Source organism: Enhydra lutris, unplaced genomic scaffold, assembly GCF_002288905.1.
Source record: "Enhydra lutris kenyoni isolate GAN:26980312 unplaced genomic scaffold, ASM228890v2 scaffoldscaffold41, whole genome shotgun sequence".
Lineage (NCBI taxonomy): Eukaryota > Metazoa > Chordata > Mammalia > Carnivora > Mustelidae > Enhydra > Enhydra lutris.
Window position 1 is genome coordinate 13380349 of NW_019154125.1, and position 22055 is coordinate 13402403.

The window sequence follows — 22055 nt, forward strand, 5'->3', positions numbered from 1 at the left end:
CAATAGACCCCTGGCCAGACTTAGCCAAAAGAAAAAGAGAAAGGATCCAAATCAATAAACTCATGAATGAAAGAAGAGAGATCACAACCAAAAACAAAGAAATACAAATATATATAAGAACGTATTATGAGCGACTATATGCTAACAAATTAGGCAATCTGGAAGAAATGGATGCATCCCTAGAGATGTATAAACAACAAAAACTGAACCAAGAAGAAATAGAAAACCTGAACAGACCCATAAACAACAAGAAAATTGAAGCAGGCATCAAAGATCTCCCCAAAAACATAGAGTTTTTTCCTAGGAGAAAATTAATTAATTAATTAATTAATTAATTAAAATTAATCAAACATTGAAAAAAAATTAATACCTACTCTTCTGAAGCTGTTTCAAAAAAATAGAAATGGAAGGAAAACTTCCAAGTCTATGAGGCCAGCATTCCTTTGGTCCCAAAACCAGGCAAACAACCCACTAAAAAAGGAAAATTACTCACCAATATCCTGATGAACATGGATGCAAAAGTCTCACCAAGATATTAGTCAATAGGATCCAACAGTATATCAAAGGATTATTCACCTTGTCTAAGTGGGATTTATTCCTGGACTGCAAAGGTGGTTCAACATTCACAAATCAATCAACATGATACACTATATTAATAAAAGAAAGGACAAGAAACATATGATTCTCTCAATAAATGTAGAAAAAGCATTCAACAAAGTGCAGCATGCTTTCTTGACTGAAACTCTCCACAGTTTGGAGATAGAGGGAACATACCTCAATACCATAAAAGCCATCTATGAAAAACCAGCAGTGAATATCATTCTCAATTGAGAAAAATTGAAAGTTCTTCCCTAAAGTCAGGAACACAGCAGAATGTCCACTATCATCACTGCTATTTAACATAGTACTAGACTTCCTAGCCTAATCAATCAGACAGCAAAAAGAAATAAAAGGCATATGAATTGGCAAAGAAGACATCAAACTCTCACTCTTTGTAGAGTTTATGATATTCTATGTCAAAAACCCAAAAGACTATACCCCAAAATTGTTAGAGCTCATATAGGAATTCAGCAAAGTGGCAGAATATAAAATCAATGCACAGAAATCAGTTGCATTTCTATACACTAACATAGAGACAGAAAAAAGAAATCAAGGAGTTGATTCTATTTACAATTGCACCAAAACCCATAAGATACCTAGGAATAAACCTAATCAAAGAGCCAAAGGATCTGTACTCAGAAAATGACAGAACACTCATGAACAAAATTGAGGAAGACACAAAGAAATGGAAAAATGTTCCATGCTCATGGATTGGAAGAACAACTATTTTTAAATGTCTATGCTACCTAGAACAATCTATACATTCAGTGCAATCCCTATCAAAATATCATCAACTTTTGTCACAGAGCTGGAACAAATAACCCTAAAATTTGTATGGAACCAGAAAAGACCCCTAATAGCCAGAGGAATGTTGAAAAAGAAAACCAAAGCTGGTGGCATCACAATGCTGGATGTCAAGCTCTATTACAAAGCTGTGATCATCAAGACAGTATGGTACTGGTCCAGAAACAGACACACAGATCAATGCAACAGAAAAAGAACCCAAAAATGCACCCTCAAGTCTATGGTCAACTAATCTTTGACAAAGCAAGAAAGAATATCCAGTGGAAAAAAGACAGTCTCTTCAACAAACGATGGTGGGAAAATTGGACAGCCACATGCAAAAGAATGAAACAACCATTTCCTTACATCAACACAAAAATAGACTCAAAAATTGGGTGCCTGGGTGGCTCAGTTGGTTAAGTGACTGCCGTTGGCTCAGGTCATGATCCTGGAGTCCTGGGATTGAGTCCTGCATCAGGCTCCCTGCTTGGCAGGGAGTCTGCTTCTCCCTCTGACTCTCCCTCTTCTCATGCTCTCTCTCTCGAATGAATAAATAAAATCTTAAAAAGAAAAAAAAAGAACAAAAATTTATTTAAAAAAATAGACTCAAAATGGATAAAAGACCTCAATGTGAGAGAGGAATTCATCAAAATCCTAGAGGAGAACACAGGCAACAATCTCTGTGACCTTTGTCGCAGCAACTTCTTACTGGACCTGTTTCCAACAGCAAAGGAAACAAAGGCAAAAATGAAGTATTGGAATTTCATCAAGATAAAAAGATTTTGCACAACCAAGGAAACAGTTGATAAAAGAAAAAGACAACTGGGGTGCCTGGGTTAAAGCCTCTGCCTTCAGCTCAGGTCATGATCCCAGGGTCCTGGGATTGAGCCCTGCATTGGGCTCTCTGCTCAGCAGGGAGCTGCTCCCCCCACCAACCCCCACCTTCCTCTTTGCCTACTTGTGATCTCTGTCAAATAAATAAATAAAATCTTAAAAAAAGATGGGAGAAGGTATTTGCAAATGACATATCAGATAAAGGGCTAGTATCCAAGATCTATAAAGAACTTATCAAACTCAACACCCAAAGGCCAAATAATCCAATCAAGAAATGGGCAGAAGGCATGAACAGACATTTCTCTAAAGAATACATACAAATGTTCAAAAGAAACATTATAAGATGCTGCATATCACTCCTCATCAGAGAAATACAAATTAAGATCACAATGAGATATCACCTCATACCAGTCAGAATGGCTAAAATTAACAAGTCAGGAAATGACAGATGTTGGTGAGGATATGGAGAAAGGGGAACCCCCCCTACACTGTTGGTGGAAATGCAAGCTGGTAGAGTCACTCTGGAAAACAGTATGGAGGTTCTTCAAAACATTGAAAATAGAGCTACCCTGTGACCTAACAATTGCACTACTAGGTATTTACCCCAAAGATACAAATGTAGTAATCCGAAGGGGCACTTACACCCCAATGTTTATAGACAACAGCCAAACTATGGAAAGAGCCCAGATGTCCATCGACAGATGAATGGATAAAGAAGACGTGGTATATATATACAAGTAATATTATGCAGCCATCAAAAAAGAAATCTTGCCATTTGCAACGACATGGATGGAACTAGAGGGTATTATACTAAGCAAAATAAGTCAATCAGAGAAAGACAATTATCATATAATCTTACTGATACGTGGAATTTAAGAAACACAACAAAAGATCATAGTGGAAGGGAGGCAAAAATAAAATAAGATGAAATCAGAGATGGAAACAAACCATAAGAGACTCTTAATCATAGAAAACAAACTGGGGGTTGCTGGACGGGAAGGGGTGGGCAGATGGGGTAACTGGGTGATGGACATTAAGGAGGGCTTGTGTAATGAGCACCGGGTATTATACTAGATTGATGAATCACTGCCCTCTACCTCTGAAACTAATAATACATTATATGTATTAATTGTTATATATGTATTAATTATATATTAATTAATTGAATTTAAATTTTAAAATATGATAAAAAATAATAGTGTATGGGACATGTGAGAATTGCCCTGATGTATTCCAGACTGAAAGATCTTAAAAAGACTACACACTCATCACATTAAATAAAATGCTCCCAAATTTTTATTGCAAATAATAATAATAATGATAATAATAAAATTAAAAAGGAAAATCTGTTATTTTTCTATGGATGTGGGTGTTGGTGGGAAGATTGGGTCAAAACAGCCTTTGCTGGCAAATATTTTAACTATTTTATTTTCCAATTTTTATTTAAGTTCTAGTTAGTTAAGATAAAGTGTAATATTGGTTTCAGGAGTAGAATTCAGTGATTCATCACTTACATACAACAACCAGGTTCATCACAACATTGTCCTCCTTAATACCCATCATCTGTCTAGCCCATCCTCCACCCACCTCCTTCCATTAACCCTCAGTTTGTTTGTTCTCTATTGTTAAGAGTCTCTTAAGGTTTATATCCTTATTTCTTTTCTCCCCCTGCCACCCACCCAATATGTTCCTCTGTTTTGTTTCTTAAGTTCCACACACTAGTGAAATCATATGGTATTTGTCTCTCTGATTGACTTACTTTGCTTAGGATAGTACACTGTAGCTTCATGTCATTGCAAATGGCAAGATTTCATTCCTTCTGATGGCTACCACATCTTCATTATCCATTCATCAGTCAGCAGACATTGGGCTCTTTCCATAGTTTGGCTTTTGTTGATAATACTGCTATAAACATTGGAGTGCATGTACCCCATTTAATCTGTATGTTTGCATCCTTCATGTAAATACTTAGTGGTGCAATTGCTGGGTCATAGGATAGTTCTATTTTTAACTTTTTGAGCAAACTTCATACTGTTTTCCAAAGTGGGTACACCAATTTTCATTCCCACCAACAGTGCAAGAGTGCTCTCCTTTCTCCACATCCTTGCCAACACCTGTTGTTTCTTATATTGCTAATTTTAGCCATTCTGACAGGTGTGAGGTGGTAATGTCATCCTGGTTTTGATATGTTTTCCCTGATAATAAGCAATGTTGAGCATCTTTTCTTGTGTCTGTTAGCCATCTGTATGTCTTCTTTGGAAAAATGTCTATTCATATCTTCTGCTCCTTTCTCAACTGGATTATTTGTTTTTTAGGTGTTGAGTTTGATAAGTTATAGATGTTGGGTACTAACCCTTTATCAGATATGCCATTTGCAAATATCTTCTCCCATTTAGTTCTATTGATTGTTTTCTTCACTGTGTAGAAGTTTTTTGTTTTGTTTTGTTTTTAATCTTGATGAAGCCCCGATATTTCATTTTTGCTTTTGTTTCTTTTCCCTCCAGGAACATGTCTAGTAAGAAGTTGTTAGAGCTGAGGTCAAAGAGGTTTCTGCCTGTGTTGTTCTCTAGAATTTTTTTTTTAAGATTTTATTTATTTATTTGACAGAGAGAGATCATAAGTAGACAGAGAGGCAGGCAGAGACAGAGAGAGAGAGGGAAGCAGGCTCCCTGTCAAGCAGAGAACCCGATGTGGGGCTCGATCCCAGGACCCTGAGATCATGACCCGAGCTGAAGGCAGCGGCTTAACCCACTGAGCCACCCAGGCGCCCCTGTTCTCTAGAATTTTGATGGTCACCTGTCTCACATTCAGGTTTTCATCCATTTTCAATTTATTTTATGTGTGGTATAACAAAGTGACCCAGTTTCATTCTTCTGCATGTTGCTGTCCAGTATTCCAACATCATTTGTTGAAGAGACTGTTTTTCCCATTGGATAGTCTTTCCTGCTTTGTTGAAGCTTAGTTGACCATAGAATTGTGGGTTCATTTCTGGGTATTCTGTATTGTTCCATTGATCTATGTGTCTGTTTTTGTGCCAGTACCATACTGTCTTGATGACTATAGTTTTGTAATATAGCCTAAAGTCTTGAGTCTGGATGCCTCCAGGTTTGTTTTCCTTTTCAGGATTGTTCTGGTCATTCATTGTCTCTTGTGGCTCCATACAATTTAAAGGTTGTTCTATCTCTGTGAAAAATGCTGGTGTTATTTCTATAGGGATTGCATTAAATATATAGATTGCTTTAGGTAGTATAGACATTTTAACAATGTTTGTTTTTCCAATCCATGAGCATGGAATGTTTCCCATTTCTTTATGTCTGCTTTAATTTCTTTCATAACCATTTTATTGTTTTCAGAGTACAGATCTTTTACCTCTTTGGTTAGGTTTATTTCTAAGTATCTTGTGTTTTTTGGTGCAGCTGTAAATGGCAGTGATTCCTTGATTTCTTTTTCTGCTGCTTCATTATTGCTGTATAGAAATGCAACAGATTTCTGTACATTGATTTTATATCCTATAATTTTGCTGAATTCATGTATTAGTTCTAATGACTTTTTGGTGGTCTTTCGTTTTCTACGTAGTGTATCATGTCATCTGCAAATAGTGAAAGTTTGACTTCTTTCTTGACAATCTAGATGCCTTTTATTCCTTTTCATTGTCTGATTGCTACAGCTAAGACTTCCAGTACTATGTCAAATCGTAGTGGTGGAATGGACATCCCTCTCAGTTTTCCCCATCGAGGATTATATTAACTGTGGGTCTTTCATATGGCCTTTATTTTTTTATTTTTTAAGATTTTACTACTCATTTTATTTATTTTCTTAATAAATTTTTTTTAAAGATTTTATTTATTTATTTGAGAGAGAGAACGAGAGAGAGAGAGAGCGCATGAAAAGAGGAAGGGTCAGAGGGAGAAACAGACTCCCTGGCAAGCAGGGAGCCCGATGCAGGACTTGATCCCAGGACTCCAGGATCATGACCTGAGCTGAAGGCAGTCACTTAACCAACTGAGCCACCCAGGTGCCCTTTATTACTCATTTTAGAGAGAGAGAGAGACAGAGAGTACAAGCAGGCAGAGGGAGAAGCAGACTCCTCACTGAGCTGGGAGCCCAATGTGGGGCTTCAACCCCCGACCTAGAGACCATGACCTGACGGCAGATGTTTAACTATCTGAGCCACCCAGGCACTCTCATATGGGCTTTATGATTTTGAGGTTTGTTCCCTCTATCCCTACTTTCTAGAGAGTTTCTATCAAGAATGGATGTTGTATTTTGTCAAGTGCTTTTTCTGCATCTGTTGTGAGGATATATGATTCTTATCCTTTCTTTTATTAATGTGGTGTATCCTGTTGATTGATTTGCAAACATTAAACCTCTCTTGCAGCCCAGGATTAAGTCCTATTTGATTGTGCGGAATAATTCTTTTACTGTACTGTTGAATTTGAGTGGATTAACCAGGAAATTAAGGAAGAAATAAGAAAGTACATGGAAGGAAATAGAAGTAGTAGGATGTTGTTTTTGGTCTTTTTCCTCCACTCAAAGAGTTCCCTTTAATATTTCTTGCAGGGTTGGTTTAGTGGTCATGAATTCCTTTAGTTTTTGTTCATCTGGGAAACTCTTTATCTCTCTTTCTAGTGTGAATGACAATCTTATTGGATAAAATGATGAATAAACATAGTGATTTCAAGGGGAATATACACCCCAATGTTCATAGCAGCAATGTCCACAAGAGCCAAAATATGGAAAGAACCCTGATGTCCATTGACAGATGAATGGATAAAGAAGGTGCCATATATGTATGTATAATGGAATATTACTCAGCCATCAAACAATGAAATCTTGTCATTTTCAACAATGTGGATGGAACTAGAGGATATTATGCTAGGCAAAATAACTCAGTCAGAGAAGGACAAATACCATATGATTTCACCCATCTGTGGAGTTTAAGAAACAAAACAGATGCACATAGCAGAAGGGGAAGGAAAAATAAAATAAAATGAAAACAGAGAGGGAGGCAAAACGTAAGAGACTCTTCACTGTAGGAAACAAACTGAGGGTTGCTGGAGGGAAGCCATATGGGGTAATTAAGTGATGGGCATTTAGGAGGGCACTTGTAATGTACTGGGTGTTATACAGAACTGATGAATCACTAAGTTCTACCCCCTGAAACTAGTCATACAGTATATGTTAACTAAATTGAATTTAAATTAAAAAAAATTAAAAAGCATTTTTGGAAGTTAAGTAATTTTAAAAATAATACTTAAAAATTTCTTTGTTACATTTAAGAAATGCCTAGATAAAAATATAAGATCATACAGCAAAGGGGCTCTGAATTTAACTTTTTGAACTATACCAGCAGATGATGAAACAAAAGAGTGACTTTGAACTGTTATTGTTAAGTAGAACCAACTCATCTGCCCCACAAATAAAAAAATCTCAAGCAGTATCATGTGACTCCCATCTACTCCTTTTTATGGTTGAATAATATTCCTTTATTTGTATATTATTCATCTGTTGATCAACATTTGAGTTGTTCCCACCTTTGCCATTTTTGAATAATGCTGCTATGAATATTAGTATACAAGTGTCTGAGTCCCTGGTTTCATGTTTTGTTTTGTTTTGCTTTGCTTTGAGGAACTACCATACTATCTCCGCCATGGCTATACCATTTTATATTCCCACTAGCAATGGATAAGGATTCCAATTTCTCCACTTCTCCCCAATGCTTGTCATTTTCCATGCTCTCCTGAGTTTGTCACTGAAAACCCAACATTCCAGCAAACCCCTCTTCCCAGGCAAACTGAGATCATCCATGACCCTAATTCTAGCATATTCTCTTTTGCATTATGTGAGCTACTTATGTGTTGCTATCTCCCACTAGAGTAGTCTCAATTTCTGGCAAGGACTGTGCCTTCGTGGTGAGTTAGGCTATAGCTTCTCTTTATCCTTCCTGATTCAGCCTCCCCTCTTCCCCACCAGCTCTCTGCCTGACTACCCTGCATGATCTGTACATCCTCAGGCTTCTGGTGGGGTTTAGCCACTGGGGAGTTTCTGCATCCAGAAACTGGAGCAAGGTGGAGGTCATAGCTTGTTCCTGACATGAGTATCTTCCCTGACCTGCCAGGATGTGCTTTTGGCATAGCTCTCCCTGTCTCTAGGTTTCCTACCTTTGCTCCTTGAGGCATTGGGGTAGTGATGATACTTCCTGTTAATAGTACTTACAGTTTCTCTCCATTCTGTTCGTATCTTATGAATAGTCCATTTATGAAACTCTTCAAATTATACAGATTTCCTAAGGACCCACTTATCCATGTGTTGCTGTTAGCACCCCAGCTAACCCTCTAATCTGGTGGTCCTTGCCCTAGGGAGAATCAGCAACCCATACGGGTTTGTTGAAATCCAGATTGGTGGCCACCCTCTTCCCCTCTGGCAGACTTCTGACTCAGCTGTCTGGGAAGGCCAAAGGATTTTCATTTCCGACAAATTCCCAGGTGAGGCTTGGAGAACCATTCTGAGAACCATTGCTCTGGTCTTTGTATATTCTGGAACATGACAGTCCAAGTGTCTTTTTAACGGCAATTGATATTTGATATATGGGCACAGAATTGAGAGCAATGAAAAATGGTAATAACTGCCCCATAAATCTGGACAAATAGGGGAAGGCCTAAGTTGAGAAAGGTATAAATCCTTACAGTAAAATAATTTCTAAGCAAATCAGAGGAATGGCTGTCTCAAACTAAATGCCTGGGCTTTCAATGCTGAGGTTCTGGGCAATAATGGGTAGTACAGAAACATCTATACATTGTGATAAAAGGGGAAACATTATTTAGTAATTTAGCAATAATATGGCTAAAGAAATAGAAAACAGTGTATACATATGTGTGTGTGTGTGTGTATATATATATATGTATATAGATATATATATATATATTGCATATATATATATAAAATCACCCAAAAGAGAATTGCAGGTGAGAGAGGGAGCATAGAAGGAAAGTCTTCTCAGGAGAAATGTCCATGGCGTGACTTTGGGATTTACTTGTGGCAGAGGTGAGGCTGAAACAAAAACTGTGGAAGAAATGCAGCTCAGGCTCTGGCCATGGGCTGAGTGTGTAGGGACAGCCCCGAGATGCCTCCGAATAATGCTGAACAGATGAGAGGCAAAAAACCAGCCAAAAAACAGAAAGCAACTAATTCCCTTATAAAACTGTCAAAATTCTCCCTTGGACAGTTAGGTTTAAGACTAAACACCCTCAGATTTACAAGGAGATTAGCAGATAAATCAGGTAACTTTTTTTCCTTAAAGGGTTAGAGATTCTTTTATATTTAAGACTGTTTAAGCAGATAGATTGAAATTTAAACAAACTTTATAGTAAGCTGAACATGCTTAGCAACACCAGGAGAGCAGGAGACTGCCCCTGTGTTCTCAGTTCAACCACTCCTCTCACACAGAAAAAAATCATTAATTGAACTTGTGGCACCAAGTCCATTCATAAGAAATAAACCATCATGTAAATGGTTTATTTAAGCAATAAATAATATTTCTTTTTTAAGCAATAAATAATATTTCTATCTATATCCTTCAAACTATATTTCTCAAAATTTATTATAAATAAATATTCTTTATTTATGTTGAATAAATAACTGTTGAATGGATAAGATAAAACTAGAAACAGCAAGTAAATTAATAGTCCATTGAGACAGAAAAGCCATTTGCCCCATTATTCTAATCATACTTACGCTTTTAAAAATCTAAGTAGAATGTAATACTGCACTGTCTTCACAGAACCCTAACTAATGAAAGTTAATTCCCTAAAGAATTAATTTGTTTATGACTCATAATAACAAAACAGCATTTATGTGAGTTACTGTAGTTGAAACAAACAAAAAAAAGGTTTCCTACATCAAGATCTCAATGGAGCCCCTTCCATCCTTTGTGAGATTTGCACAACAGATAACAGGTTTACCTGCTTTTTCTGCTGAGGAAGCTAAGTTGCCCAAATTCACATGCAAGGAAGCAGAGAAGCTGCTTTTAAATACTAGTTTTTCATTACCAAAACTTCAAGTAGACTTTCTTTCCTGATTTACTGTAGCTCGGGTCCTCCTCAGGAATGAAGTCCTGGTGATAAAATTTTGAATGAAAACCAGTGTTTTTTCATCCTCCATAAATGTTTTTCTTCATTGAGCAGAGAAACTGTTGTGTCCAGGGAAAATGATCATCCTAAATAAAACAACTCTCCCAGTGCTTTAGAAGAAGGAATCTTTTGAAGAAGTGAAAAGACTTGTAATTAAAACCACATCAAAGTGAATGAGAACTCCTTGTGTCTGGAGCAGGCATTCTCAAGTGGGGTTCTTGATCACCTGTATCTCAATCACTGAGGAGCCATAGTAACGAATGCAGAGGCCCAAGCCTCTTTCTGGCTATACCAAGCCAGATTCTTTGGCATGGGTCTACCTGTGTCACAGGTTTCCTAGACAATTCTTATGTTCATGAAAATCTGAGAACATCTGACGATACCATCAGTTCAGTTAACTACTCAGTCTGACAGAGCAGGCTTGGGGAAATTAAATTATGCTAATCAAACTTGTCTGGGTCTGATTAAATACACTAGAATGTTCCCAAGAGCAAGAACTATTTCTTACTCATTTGTGTGTCCCAGAGGTTAGAGTAAAGCCTAACTGATTGTAGAAACTCACTAAATGTTGGGTAAACACAAAGTAGAATGTTTCTCAAGTACAAACAAGGAATTGAATAAATATAAATAAATATGTAGGTAAATAAATGAGGGAGAATGGACTTTTCTTCCTTAAATATACTTCCAATAAATATATGTAAAACATTGATAAAAATGAAAAGTTACATTTAACAAACACATAGAATAATTGTTGCAACGAAGAGTCATCAATAGTTGCTAAAATTAATGAATTAAAATATGATAGGAAGAAAGATATTTGGTCAAGAATTATCTCCCCATAAGATACTTATTATTTCTTTAAGATTTTATTTATTTATTTGACAGGCAGAGATCACAAGTAGGCGGAAAGGCAGACAGAGAGAGAGGAGGAAGCAGGCTCCCCGCTGAGCAGAGAGCCTGACGTGGGGCTCCATCCCAGAACCCTGAGATCATGACTCGAGCTGAAGGCAGAGGTTTTAACCCACTGAGCCACCCAGGTGCCCCCATAAGATACTTATTAATTACAATGGGAAAACTAGTGAATTTACTTGGAGATACTTGGCAGACAAGCAATCAAAGGTAATAGCAGTAATGAGACATAGTGACATCACGTGCTTCCTGCTTGCCACAACTGATGAGCAGAATTTGGTTTTGTGGAGACATCAAAAAACTAAAGCTAATGTATATTCTACAAGATACTGGTCAGTACTGAAAAGTGTCAAGGTCATGGAAGACAAAGGACTGAGTTGCTGTCCTGGATTGGATTGGGAGTATGGAGACACAACTTCTAAGGGCAAGGCAGAATCCTGGATTGTATCCTGAGCTAGGAAAGATGTGAGCAGGACAACCAATGAAGAGTGACTCCAGTCTGTATATCAGCGAAAAAGGTTGTATGAATGTTAATTTTCTGGGTTTGCTTAGGTAGTATGATGTTATGGTTAATATTAAGGAAGTCAGATAAGCAGTGTATGGGAATTCTTTGTACTATTTTTACAACTTTTTTGTAGGTTTACAATGATTTCAACATAAAACAAATACAAAAATTTTAAAAATTTGTGTCTCCCTGCACAGAATTTTTTTGCTTATTAAAAATGTAGTTCCTTGGGCCTCACACTTAGATCTACAAATCAGAATTTCTTCAAATGGAAACCAAGAAACTTCATTTTCACAAAATCCCTGGGTGGTTCTTAAAAAACTAGAGTTTGAGAAGAGTAGGAACTCCTATATTAAGCTGCAAAAAAGATCATCTGACAAGGTCAGAAGGTTTATCTTCTGGATTGAAAGCTATAAAAACTAACATGCAAGGGATTAGTATAGCCACGTGTATAAATCACTGTGAAGTGTCAAGTTATTGAACTTACATAGATTTTCAAGTCTCTGTCAGAAATCAGGATGTCAACCAAGATCATACAGGCTGATCATAGACTGATATAAAGAAAATGGTGATCATTCAATAATGTTGTGGTTCATGTTTCACAAAGCAATGATGTACCTTTGGTGACAGATTTTAAAAAATGAAGGCAAAACCACTTGACATTTTTCTTTCACTGAGTAGATTCCCCTCTTGTTTTAAATATCCCAAGGGTAGAGGAAACATCTTCAAGGAAATAGTCCTTAAAAAGTATTTAAATTTTGGAGAACCTGTGTGACTCAGTCAGTTGAACATCCAGCTCTTGATTTCAGCTCAGATCATGATCTCAGGGTTATGAGATTGAGCCCCAGGTTGGGCTCTGTGCTCATTGGGAATCTGCTTAGGATTCTCTCTCTCCCCCTCTCCCTCCACCTCTCTCCCCTACTTATGCTTGCTCACTTTTTCTGTCTCAAATGGATAAATAAAAGTTGTTTTTTTTTTTTTTTTAATTACCAGCGTTGTAAACAATGACAGTTTGAGAAACCAAACCATCTTAAACCATTGGTTGTTTGGATTTGGCACTGTAAGCCGTGGGGAGCCCCTTCAGGTTTGAGCTTGGAACTGACATGATCAGATCAGCTATTTTTTAAAGTAATTTCCACCCAACATGGGGTTTGAACTCACAACCCGGAGCTCAAGAGACTCCTCCTTTACCAACTGAGCCGGCCAGAATGTGATTCAGTGGAAATTCTAGGGGTAGCTTGGAAGAGAGTTGAAAACTGTGAAGCAGAGCTAAGGAAGCTGTTCCAAGTGTTCAGGCAGCAGTTATTCAGGGCAGAAGCAGACAGAGCTGAGAAAGATTGTGAGGACACTGGAGGCTGATAGAAAATACAATGCAGGAGGGTGCCTGGGTGGCTCAGTCTGGTAAGCCTCTGCCTTCAGGTCAGGTCATGATCCCAGAGTTCTGGGATCTAGTCTCTCATCCAGGGACTCTGCTCAGTGCGGAGCCGCCTTTTGCCTCTGCCACCTCCCCCGCGCCCACCCCCCCGGCTCATGCTCTCTCTCAAGTAAATAAATAAAATCTTTAAAAATTAAAAATAGAGCTTCCCTATGACTCTGCAATTGCACTACTGGGTATTTACCCCAAAGATACAAATGTAGTGAAAAGAAGGGCCATCTGTACCCCAATGTTTATAGCAGCAATGGCCACGGTCGCCAAACTGTGGAAAGAACCAAGATGCCCTTCAACGGACTAATGGATAAGGAAGATGTGATCCATATACACTATGGAGTATTATGCCTCCGTCAGAAAGGATGAATACCCAACTTTTGTGGCAACATGGACAGGACTGGAAGAGATTATGCTGAGTGAAATAAGTCAAGCAGAGAGAGTCAGTTATCATATGATTTCACTTATTTGTGGAGCATAACAAATAATATGGAGGACATGGGAAGATGGAGAGGAGAAGGGAGTTGAGGGAAATTGGAAGGGGAGGTGAACCATGAGAGACTATGGACTCTGAAAAACAACCTGAGGGTTTTGAAGGGGCGGGGGTGGGGTGGGGTGGGTGGGAGGTTGGGGGAACCAGGTGGTGAGTATTAGGAAAGGCAGGGATTGAATGGAGCACTGGGTGTGGTGCAAAAACAATGAATACTGTTACGCTGAAAAGAAATAAAAAATTAAAAAAAAAAAGAAAATCGGAAATGCAATGCAGGGATGGAAAATGAAATCAGACTTTCTTGGGAGTTTACTGCTTTTCTGCTACAATAATCTGCCTAGAAATTAAAACACCAGTGCCACCTATTGGTGAATAAGATTCTCATTCTAAGGTTGTCCTAGATCCAAAGTAACATTTTATAATACACTGGCAAGAATGATGCTAATTTCTCTTACTCTGTGGAATCAGCCCGTGGCAAAATACATTTTTGAGCTCTGTTCAAAGTACTGAGTGAAGTGAATAGTAAATAGTCCTTCTGCAGGCTGGAAATTTTAGGATATATCTTAGGAGAAACAGTATATGCAAAACAGTTACCTGCTAATGTGTTTAAGTACAGTGTGAGGTCCCAGAAGGGAGAATTTGGAGGGACTTATTTAGCTTGTCGCTGGCTGAAGGGTGGCGGTATGAGGTCCATCAGAAAGGACACATATGGAAGCGAAGCTGTAGGTGTAACCTGAAAGGAAAGTTCGCAAATCCAAGGTACTCAAGAGAGCTTTCAACCTGGCTCCAGTGGTGTTTACAATGAACAGGGTTGACAGTTAATTGTCTCAAGTGGTAAGCCAGGTGCACTCTTCTGAGATGTATGAATGCTATGAGAATAGGAACACCTCCCTTCTTGAAAGCAGACACTGCTTGCAGTCAAAGCCTTCTGTGACTCCCTCCTCAAAAGTAGAAGATCCAGATCTATCCAAAGAAATAAAAATGTTATTTAATGCACCAGCAGAGGACTGAAAACTGTGAGCAGTTAACTAAGCGGGCTAAAATAGAGACCAAATGGCAGCTGTCCACTGGTTGTCCTGAAATTTTTACCTTTGTATTTATTTTAAAGAAGCCCAAAATTAAGTCTAACCTAAACATAACAATCACTTAAAGTGGGTTATTATTCCTGTTGATGGTGAGGAGATGGATACTTCCTAAGGTCACACAGCTTTGAAGTGGTAGAGCTGGAATTTGGATCCAAGTGGACTGATTTTGGAGACCATTTTCTGGAACTAAAACATTAGACTGTTACTTATATTCTGTTCTGCTTTAGTTAACAGCCCCTGGTCTTTGGTAAATTGCTGGTACTATGCACGATGACTGATTTTTATTATTTTAAGCACAGTCCAACATAGACTACCTTGTTTCCACTTCAAGATCAGAAGGGTTTCTCATAACTCATTTTGCCTTGTATAACATTTTACATTTAAAATTTCATTAAGAGGATGCCTGGGTGGCTCAATCAGTTGTGTCTGCCTTCAGTTCTGATCATGATCCCAGGGTCCTGGTATTGAGCCCAGCGTCGGGCTTCCTGCTCAGTAGGGAGCCTGCTTCTCCCTCTGCTTGCCACTCCCCCTACTTGTGTTCCTTCTTACTGTCTCTCTGACAAATAAATAAAATCTTTAAAAAAATAAAATAAAAATTCAATAAATACTTTGAAATTCTAGTCTTTTATTTTTTGAATTACACCCAATCACTTGGCACGTTTAGGTGTGCTTAACATAGGACATAAACATTATAAAAGTTTGTAATGATTCAAACATTCACCTAAGAATATAACAATTTGTTTCTTTGTGTCTGAGTATCTCAGCTCAAAAATGTGAATAGAATGCACTATGATGCGCTTGCATGATAATCATAAATAATATCCATTTCCTCTCATATCATCTTAGTATGCCACTTAGCTGATTCAGTGTCATAAAAGTGATGTAAAGGGAGCTCAGACTAAACATGGAAGAGAGAAGTGCACTGACATTTGTAAATTAAAGCTTTTTCTGATTGTATTTCTTATTCTGAAATAAGTCAATAATATTCCCCTTTAAAGTCCCCATGTGTTCAGATTGTACCTTACTATCACTTGTGTTTTTAAGTATCCAGGGTAGCTTCACCGTGAAGCCTAGTTTGGTACCTTTCCTAGCAGAAATCAGTGTGGAATCGGGAGCCTATATCACCAAGGGGAAATGTGTCATACAAATATACTTTTTAATTCTTTTCTGGCCTCGATTAAAAGTGAAGTATGGACAAGGAGTCTTACACAGAGGGAAAGCAATTTCCCAATCTCCTCAGCCCTGAATATCTTTTCTTTATTTAGATGCTAGGCTGCAAAGTATTTTCTCTTTCCTAAGATGATAAGAAATACAGAATATTTACCATTCCGCATACTAAACAGAAAGCCTTGTTTCTGTTAGTTAGACTGCTTAGTCTAACTCAATGATTTTAAATAACAGTGGCTGTCACATTTATCATAAGGTTACAGAGTCTTTGTTTTATTTTCCTGACATTTTGTATAGAGATAAGGGTTTTTTTGTTGATTGTTTTATTATAGAGCCTTTAACTGTCCATAATGTAACTCATTAACTTCAAACTTGTTAATTAAAAACATTTCTGAAACATGTTTGTAGAAATTCCATGTTTTCTTAAAACCAGTTAAAGGAAATGTTGTAAATGTTCATAAATATGCCTATCATTTATTCATTTAAGTTATAAGAGGCCTTACTGTTTTCACCCTACCTTTCTTTTCTTTGATCTATATATAATTGTTTGAATCACAAATACATACACACATTTAAGGAAAACTCTGAAGTGCTGGCAGCTAAGAAGGGGAAATTAAAAACATATTTTAAAAATGATTCTAAAGAAAGACTTAGTAATGTTAAAATTGGAAACAACCTCATGAACTCATGACCTTTAAAACTTAGATCTTTGATACCCTGTTGGTGTGTCTTCCCACCTGCCATGTTTTGTCATATGGAGGAATCTGATACTCATCCTTACTAAAACCTCCTGGAGAGTGGCCAACTCAATGTCTCTCCCTGATTGAAAGGAATCAGGGAAATCAAGACAGGCCTGGACATCTTTGTCGGTGCTAGAGAGTAAGGATGCTTGACACGTCACAGATGGTTGTAGAGTGTCAAAGAGAAAGGAGGTGACTTACAAGGTTCCAGCTGACCAAATTGTTTTGTTCCAGCATCAAAAAATAGAATAGTTTTGTGAAAATTACTATAAATTTTTAATGTGACTCAAAAGAGGTAGGCAAAAGCATACATAATTCTTCATTTATATTGACAGAACATATTGTATGTTACTCAATTCAAATCATGGGTGTATGGAATGAAGGTAACTTCCAATCAAACCTAAAATATTATGTAATATCTTGTAGCCTGGGATATGTATGTTTGCAAAATTCCATTAATATAGGCAGGAAAAAATCTGTGAGGGAAATTATTAGTTGTGTAAGATGGGGTACCTGGGTGGCTCAGTAGGTTAAAGTCTCTGCCTTCAGCTCAGATCATGATTCCAGGGTCCTAGGATGGAGCTGCTCCTCGGGCTTTCTGTTCAGCAGGGAGCTTGCTTCCCTTCCTCTCTCTCTGCTTGCCTCTCTGCCTACTTGTGATCTCTATCAAATAAATAAATAAATAAAATCTTTTTAAAAAAGAAAAAAAGTTGTGTAAGAGATCATGGTTAAAAAGGAAAAAAAAAGCTAAGAGTGAAATGTAATACGGTAAGTTCTAAAGAGAAATGGGCCTAGAAGTTTTTATTACTATAATAAAAAGTAGCCTGGTTCCATAACCCACTCTGCAGTTTAATTGTCTTGAATTTTCTTCCAATTTTCTGTGTTACAATCCTTGTCTCTTCCCTGAATTCATAGTTGAATTGAGATTCTGAATTTCTTACGGATATTGCTGAATCAATCATCTTAGCTGATCTGAAGTATGACTTCTATTCGCCTTAGTCAGGAAAAATAACTTTGTTATACAAGAAGATACAAAATGTGTAGAGAGGTAGTGATTTTTCAAAACTTACATTTATATTATTAACAATTTTGGGAAAGTGTAGCAATGAGTTTTTCAATTTTTATGCTTTTTAAAATTCTTTATTTTAAAAATGGTTGAGTCTGAATAGCCAAAACATTCTTGAGAAAGAAGAACAAAGCTGAAGGTATCAGGCTCCCTGATTTCAAACTATACTACAAAAGCTATAGTAATCAACGTAATATGGTAGTGGCATAAAAACAGACACATAGATCAATGGAACAGAATAGGGATCCCAGAAATAATCATTAATAATATATTGTCAATTAATTTGTAACAAAGGAGCCAGGAATATACAATGGGGCAGGGGCAGTATTCTCAAAAAACAGTGTTGGGAAAACTGGACAGCCACATGCAGCAGAACAAAACTGGACTCCTACCTCCCATTATACACAAAAGTCAAATCAAAATAGATTAAAGACTTGAATGTAAGACTTGAAACCATAAAACTCATAGAAGAAAACATAGGAAAAATCCTCCTTGACATTGATCTTGGCAGTGATATTTTAGATTTGACACCAAAGGAAAGGCAATAAAAGCAAAAATAAACAAGTGGAACTACAACAAACTAGACAGCTTCTATAAAGCAAAAGATATCACCAATGGAATGAAAAGGCTACCTACTGAATGGGAGAAGATATTGGCAAATCATAACTGGTAAGGGGTCAATATCCTGAATATACAAAGAATTTACACAATTCAGCAATAAAAAAAAATAACCCAATTAAAAAATGAGCAAAGGAACTAAACAGATATTTTTCCAAAGAAGACATACAAATGACCAATTAAAAAGTTGCTCTACATCACTCATCATCAGGGAAGTGCAAATCAAAATGAGGTATCACTTCACATGTTAGTATGGCTATGATCGAAAAGACAAGAGATAATAAATGTTGGTAAGGATATGGCGAAAAGGGAACACTGGTACACTTGGTGGATTGGTGGGAATGTAAACTGGTGCAGCCCCTATGGAAAACAGAATTACCATATGATCCAGCAATCTCACTTCTGTGTATATACCTAAAGGAAATGAAAAGAGGATACTGAAGAGGTAGCTGCATTCCCATGTTCATTGTAGCATTATTCATGAAAGCCAAGATAAGCAAACATCCTGAGTGTCTATCAACAGATAAATGGATAAGGAAGATATACACAATGGCATATTATTCATCTATGAGAACAAAGGGAATCCTGCTGTTAGTGACAACATGGATTGTCACTGATGGCATGACGCTAAGTGAAATAAGCCAGACAGAGAAAGACAAATACCGCATGATATCATGTATCTGGGGATTTTTTAAAAAGTCACTCATGGAAACAGAGTAGAAAACTGGTTGCCAGAGGCTGGGGGTGAGGCAAATAGCAAAAGGCTGATAAAAAGGGTATAGACTTTCAGCTATAAGATGAAAAAGTCTGAAGATCTAATGTATAACATGGTGAGTAGAAATCATTTTGAATAATTGTATTGCATGATTGAAATTGTGTAAGAGTAGAACTTAAATGTTTTCACCTCTCTCCCCTACCAAAGCAAATGTTTGAGAGAATGAAATATATTACATTTGTGATTGTAATTTTAAAAATGAATAGGGTTTGTTGGTGTTAAATATTCAGAGAAACTTAAGCTGTTTGATTTATTTATAAAAAAAAAAAGATTTGAGGCTTAAAAACTTGTTTCTAACATGTGTACTGTTAAATATTGGGTTATTTAAAACAGTTATTGTCTAAGTACACTTTGATACACATTCCGCCTCTTTTACACACTAAAAAAAACAAATTAACAACACAAAATGCTTGAGAGCATGTGGAGCAACAGGAACCCTCATTCATTGTTGGAAGGAATGCAAAATTGTGGTTTCTTACAAAACACTCTTATTAAATGATCCAGCAATTGTGCTTCTTGGCTTTTACTCCAAGGAATTGAAAACTTATGTTCAACAAAGTCCTGGAGACAGATGTTTAGAAGACCCTTGTTCATAATCATCAAAATCTGGAAGCAACCAAGAAGTTCTTCAGTAGGCAAATAGAAAAATAAATTGTCATATATCCAGACAATGGAATATTATTTAATGCTAAGAAGAAATGATCCATCAAATTATGAACAGACCTGGAAAAAACTTAAATGCGTGTTACTAAGTGAAGAAAGCCAATCTGAAAATGTTACACACTGTATGATTCCAACTATATGATACTCTGGAAAGCGCAAAATTATGGAGAAAGTATAAAGATCCATAGTTGTCAGGGTTGGATGGGGGAGAAGGGTGAATAGATGGACCAAGAGGATTTTTAGGGCTGTGAAACTACTCCATATAATACTATAATGGTAGATACATGTCATGCTATATTTGTCCAACCCATAGAATGTATAGCATTAAGAGTAAACATTAATGTAAACCATACTCTCTTGGTGATAATGATCTATCTGCAAGGTTTTATAGGCGAGATATAAACGACACCAGGCGAGGTAGGCACAAGGCAAGATTTATTAAAGGCACTCTCCGGCAAAGTTTCAGGGCTCAGGAGAAGGGGAGCCAGGAAAGTCGCTCCAGGAGGAGGTGGGCACCCTCGGGCAAGGTTCGGCAAGGTTCCTCGACTCTGGAAAGGGGAGTCGGGGAAGTCGTGCTGGGTGGGAGTCAGCGGGGGTCTTTTATCAGGCCAAGGCAGGGCATGGGCTCACATCCATATATGTAGGGTATTTGGTGATCGGAGGGTATGGGGTGGGGGGTCCTGATACTTCTGTTTCCTGCATAGGAATCAGGTTACCTATGGAGACATAACCTGGGCATACATCCTTTTGGCAGGAGAGTCAAGGGTTGAGGAAGGGAGGGGAGGGGGCTGGAAGATGGCAGCCTGGGGGTCATTTCTATTGTTCCTCCTGCATTCCCAGAGCCACGGACCCAACACTATCAATGTAGTTTCATCAGTTTTAACAAATGGACCTCCTCCCCCACTTTCTCCTGATAGGTAGTTGATTTGGAGTTCATTACTCATTGTTACTTCTGTATCACTTCTATCAGCATTATTTCACCTTGTATCTTCCCAGTTGTTTTTCATAGTGGCTGCTAACTTACTGTATTTCTAATTAAAGTAAATTTTTGAAATGCTTGTCAATGTCCATGGACTTCCCATGTTCACTTATTTCACTTGAGTAAAGCTATAAGGAGGAACTTATTTTACCTAACTAGGGTCTTCCCAAACTCTTTTTATATATATATTTCTAAGAGAGCTTTTCTGTGTCTCCTATGGTGAAAGTCATTCTCATCCCCCAGATTCTTGTGCTTAACAGTAAAGAGATTGGAAGCAGCAGTCTTCACCAGTATAACAACTTTATAAAGTTTCCTTCAGCAGGATTTTTATAGGGCTCTTGAAAAGTTTCCTGTGTTTCCCCAATTCCCTGGAACAGGTTGGAAATACCAAGTCCAGAAAAATTATTTGAACACATTGAGGTTGTTTTTCAGGGTTTGTGATTAACAAGATCTCTTTGTAAGAGAATTTAACACTGGGCAGTACCTCATGTGGTTATTCCCTCCGGTTTTCTTTCTGCTCTTTATCACACTGCATATGAGAAGATAATTAGCAGTCAATTGATTAGCGAGTAACTTAAACATTTCTTATTATACTTAATATAAAGTAATAGATCGGGCTAATGAAATAATTAAAATCACAGTAATTTACACAGCACAATTTTATCCAGAGATGCCCCCTTTATTTTAATTAGAACAAGTGGACTTATCTCATTTTTCTATTGTTAGCATCCACAAAACATTTGGAGAATACTTTATGTCCAAAAACAAAACAAAAAAAAAGTAGTCTTCTGTGGTCTTGGGCGCAGGGGTAAATCTGGATGACTTCATCTGTAGTAGGAGTCAACCAGGGAATCACAGAGCAACCCCCGCAGGGGCTAGCGTGTGTGTTCTGCGGGGCCAGCCTTGACCTCCTGGGTCCTCAGCTCCGCCCCTGCAACCAGGAGAAAGCAATCTCGCGCCCAGGCAAAGCCGCGCTCAGGACAGGTTGGTACCCCTGCGCTCGGGGCAGGTTGGTCCCCCTGCACCCGGTTTGGTCGCTCCAGCCAGCACCTCCAGGCGCAGCTGGATTCAAGCTGAAGAAAGTGAGTTCCGTACCTTTCCGCCCCCGGAATCGCCGTCTCAGCACACCACGGCCCAAGTCCGTGCTCTGCTTTCTATCGTCCTGACCTAGAAGTTGCGAGTTCTGTTTACCCTCAGAATCTGAATCAAGATCCGGTGTCCTGGGCCGGGAGAGGCATTCGGCAAGGAGCCCCGAGGACTCAGTCCGAGGCTCGGGTGTGCCGGGA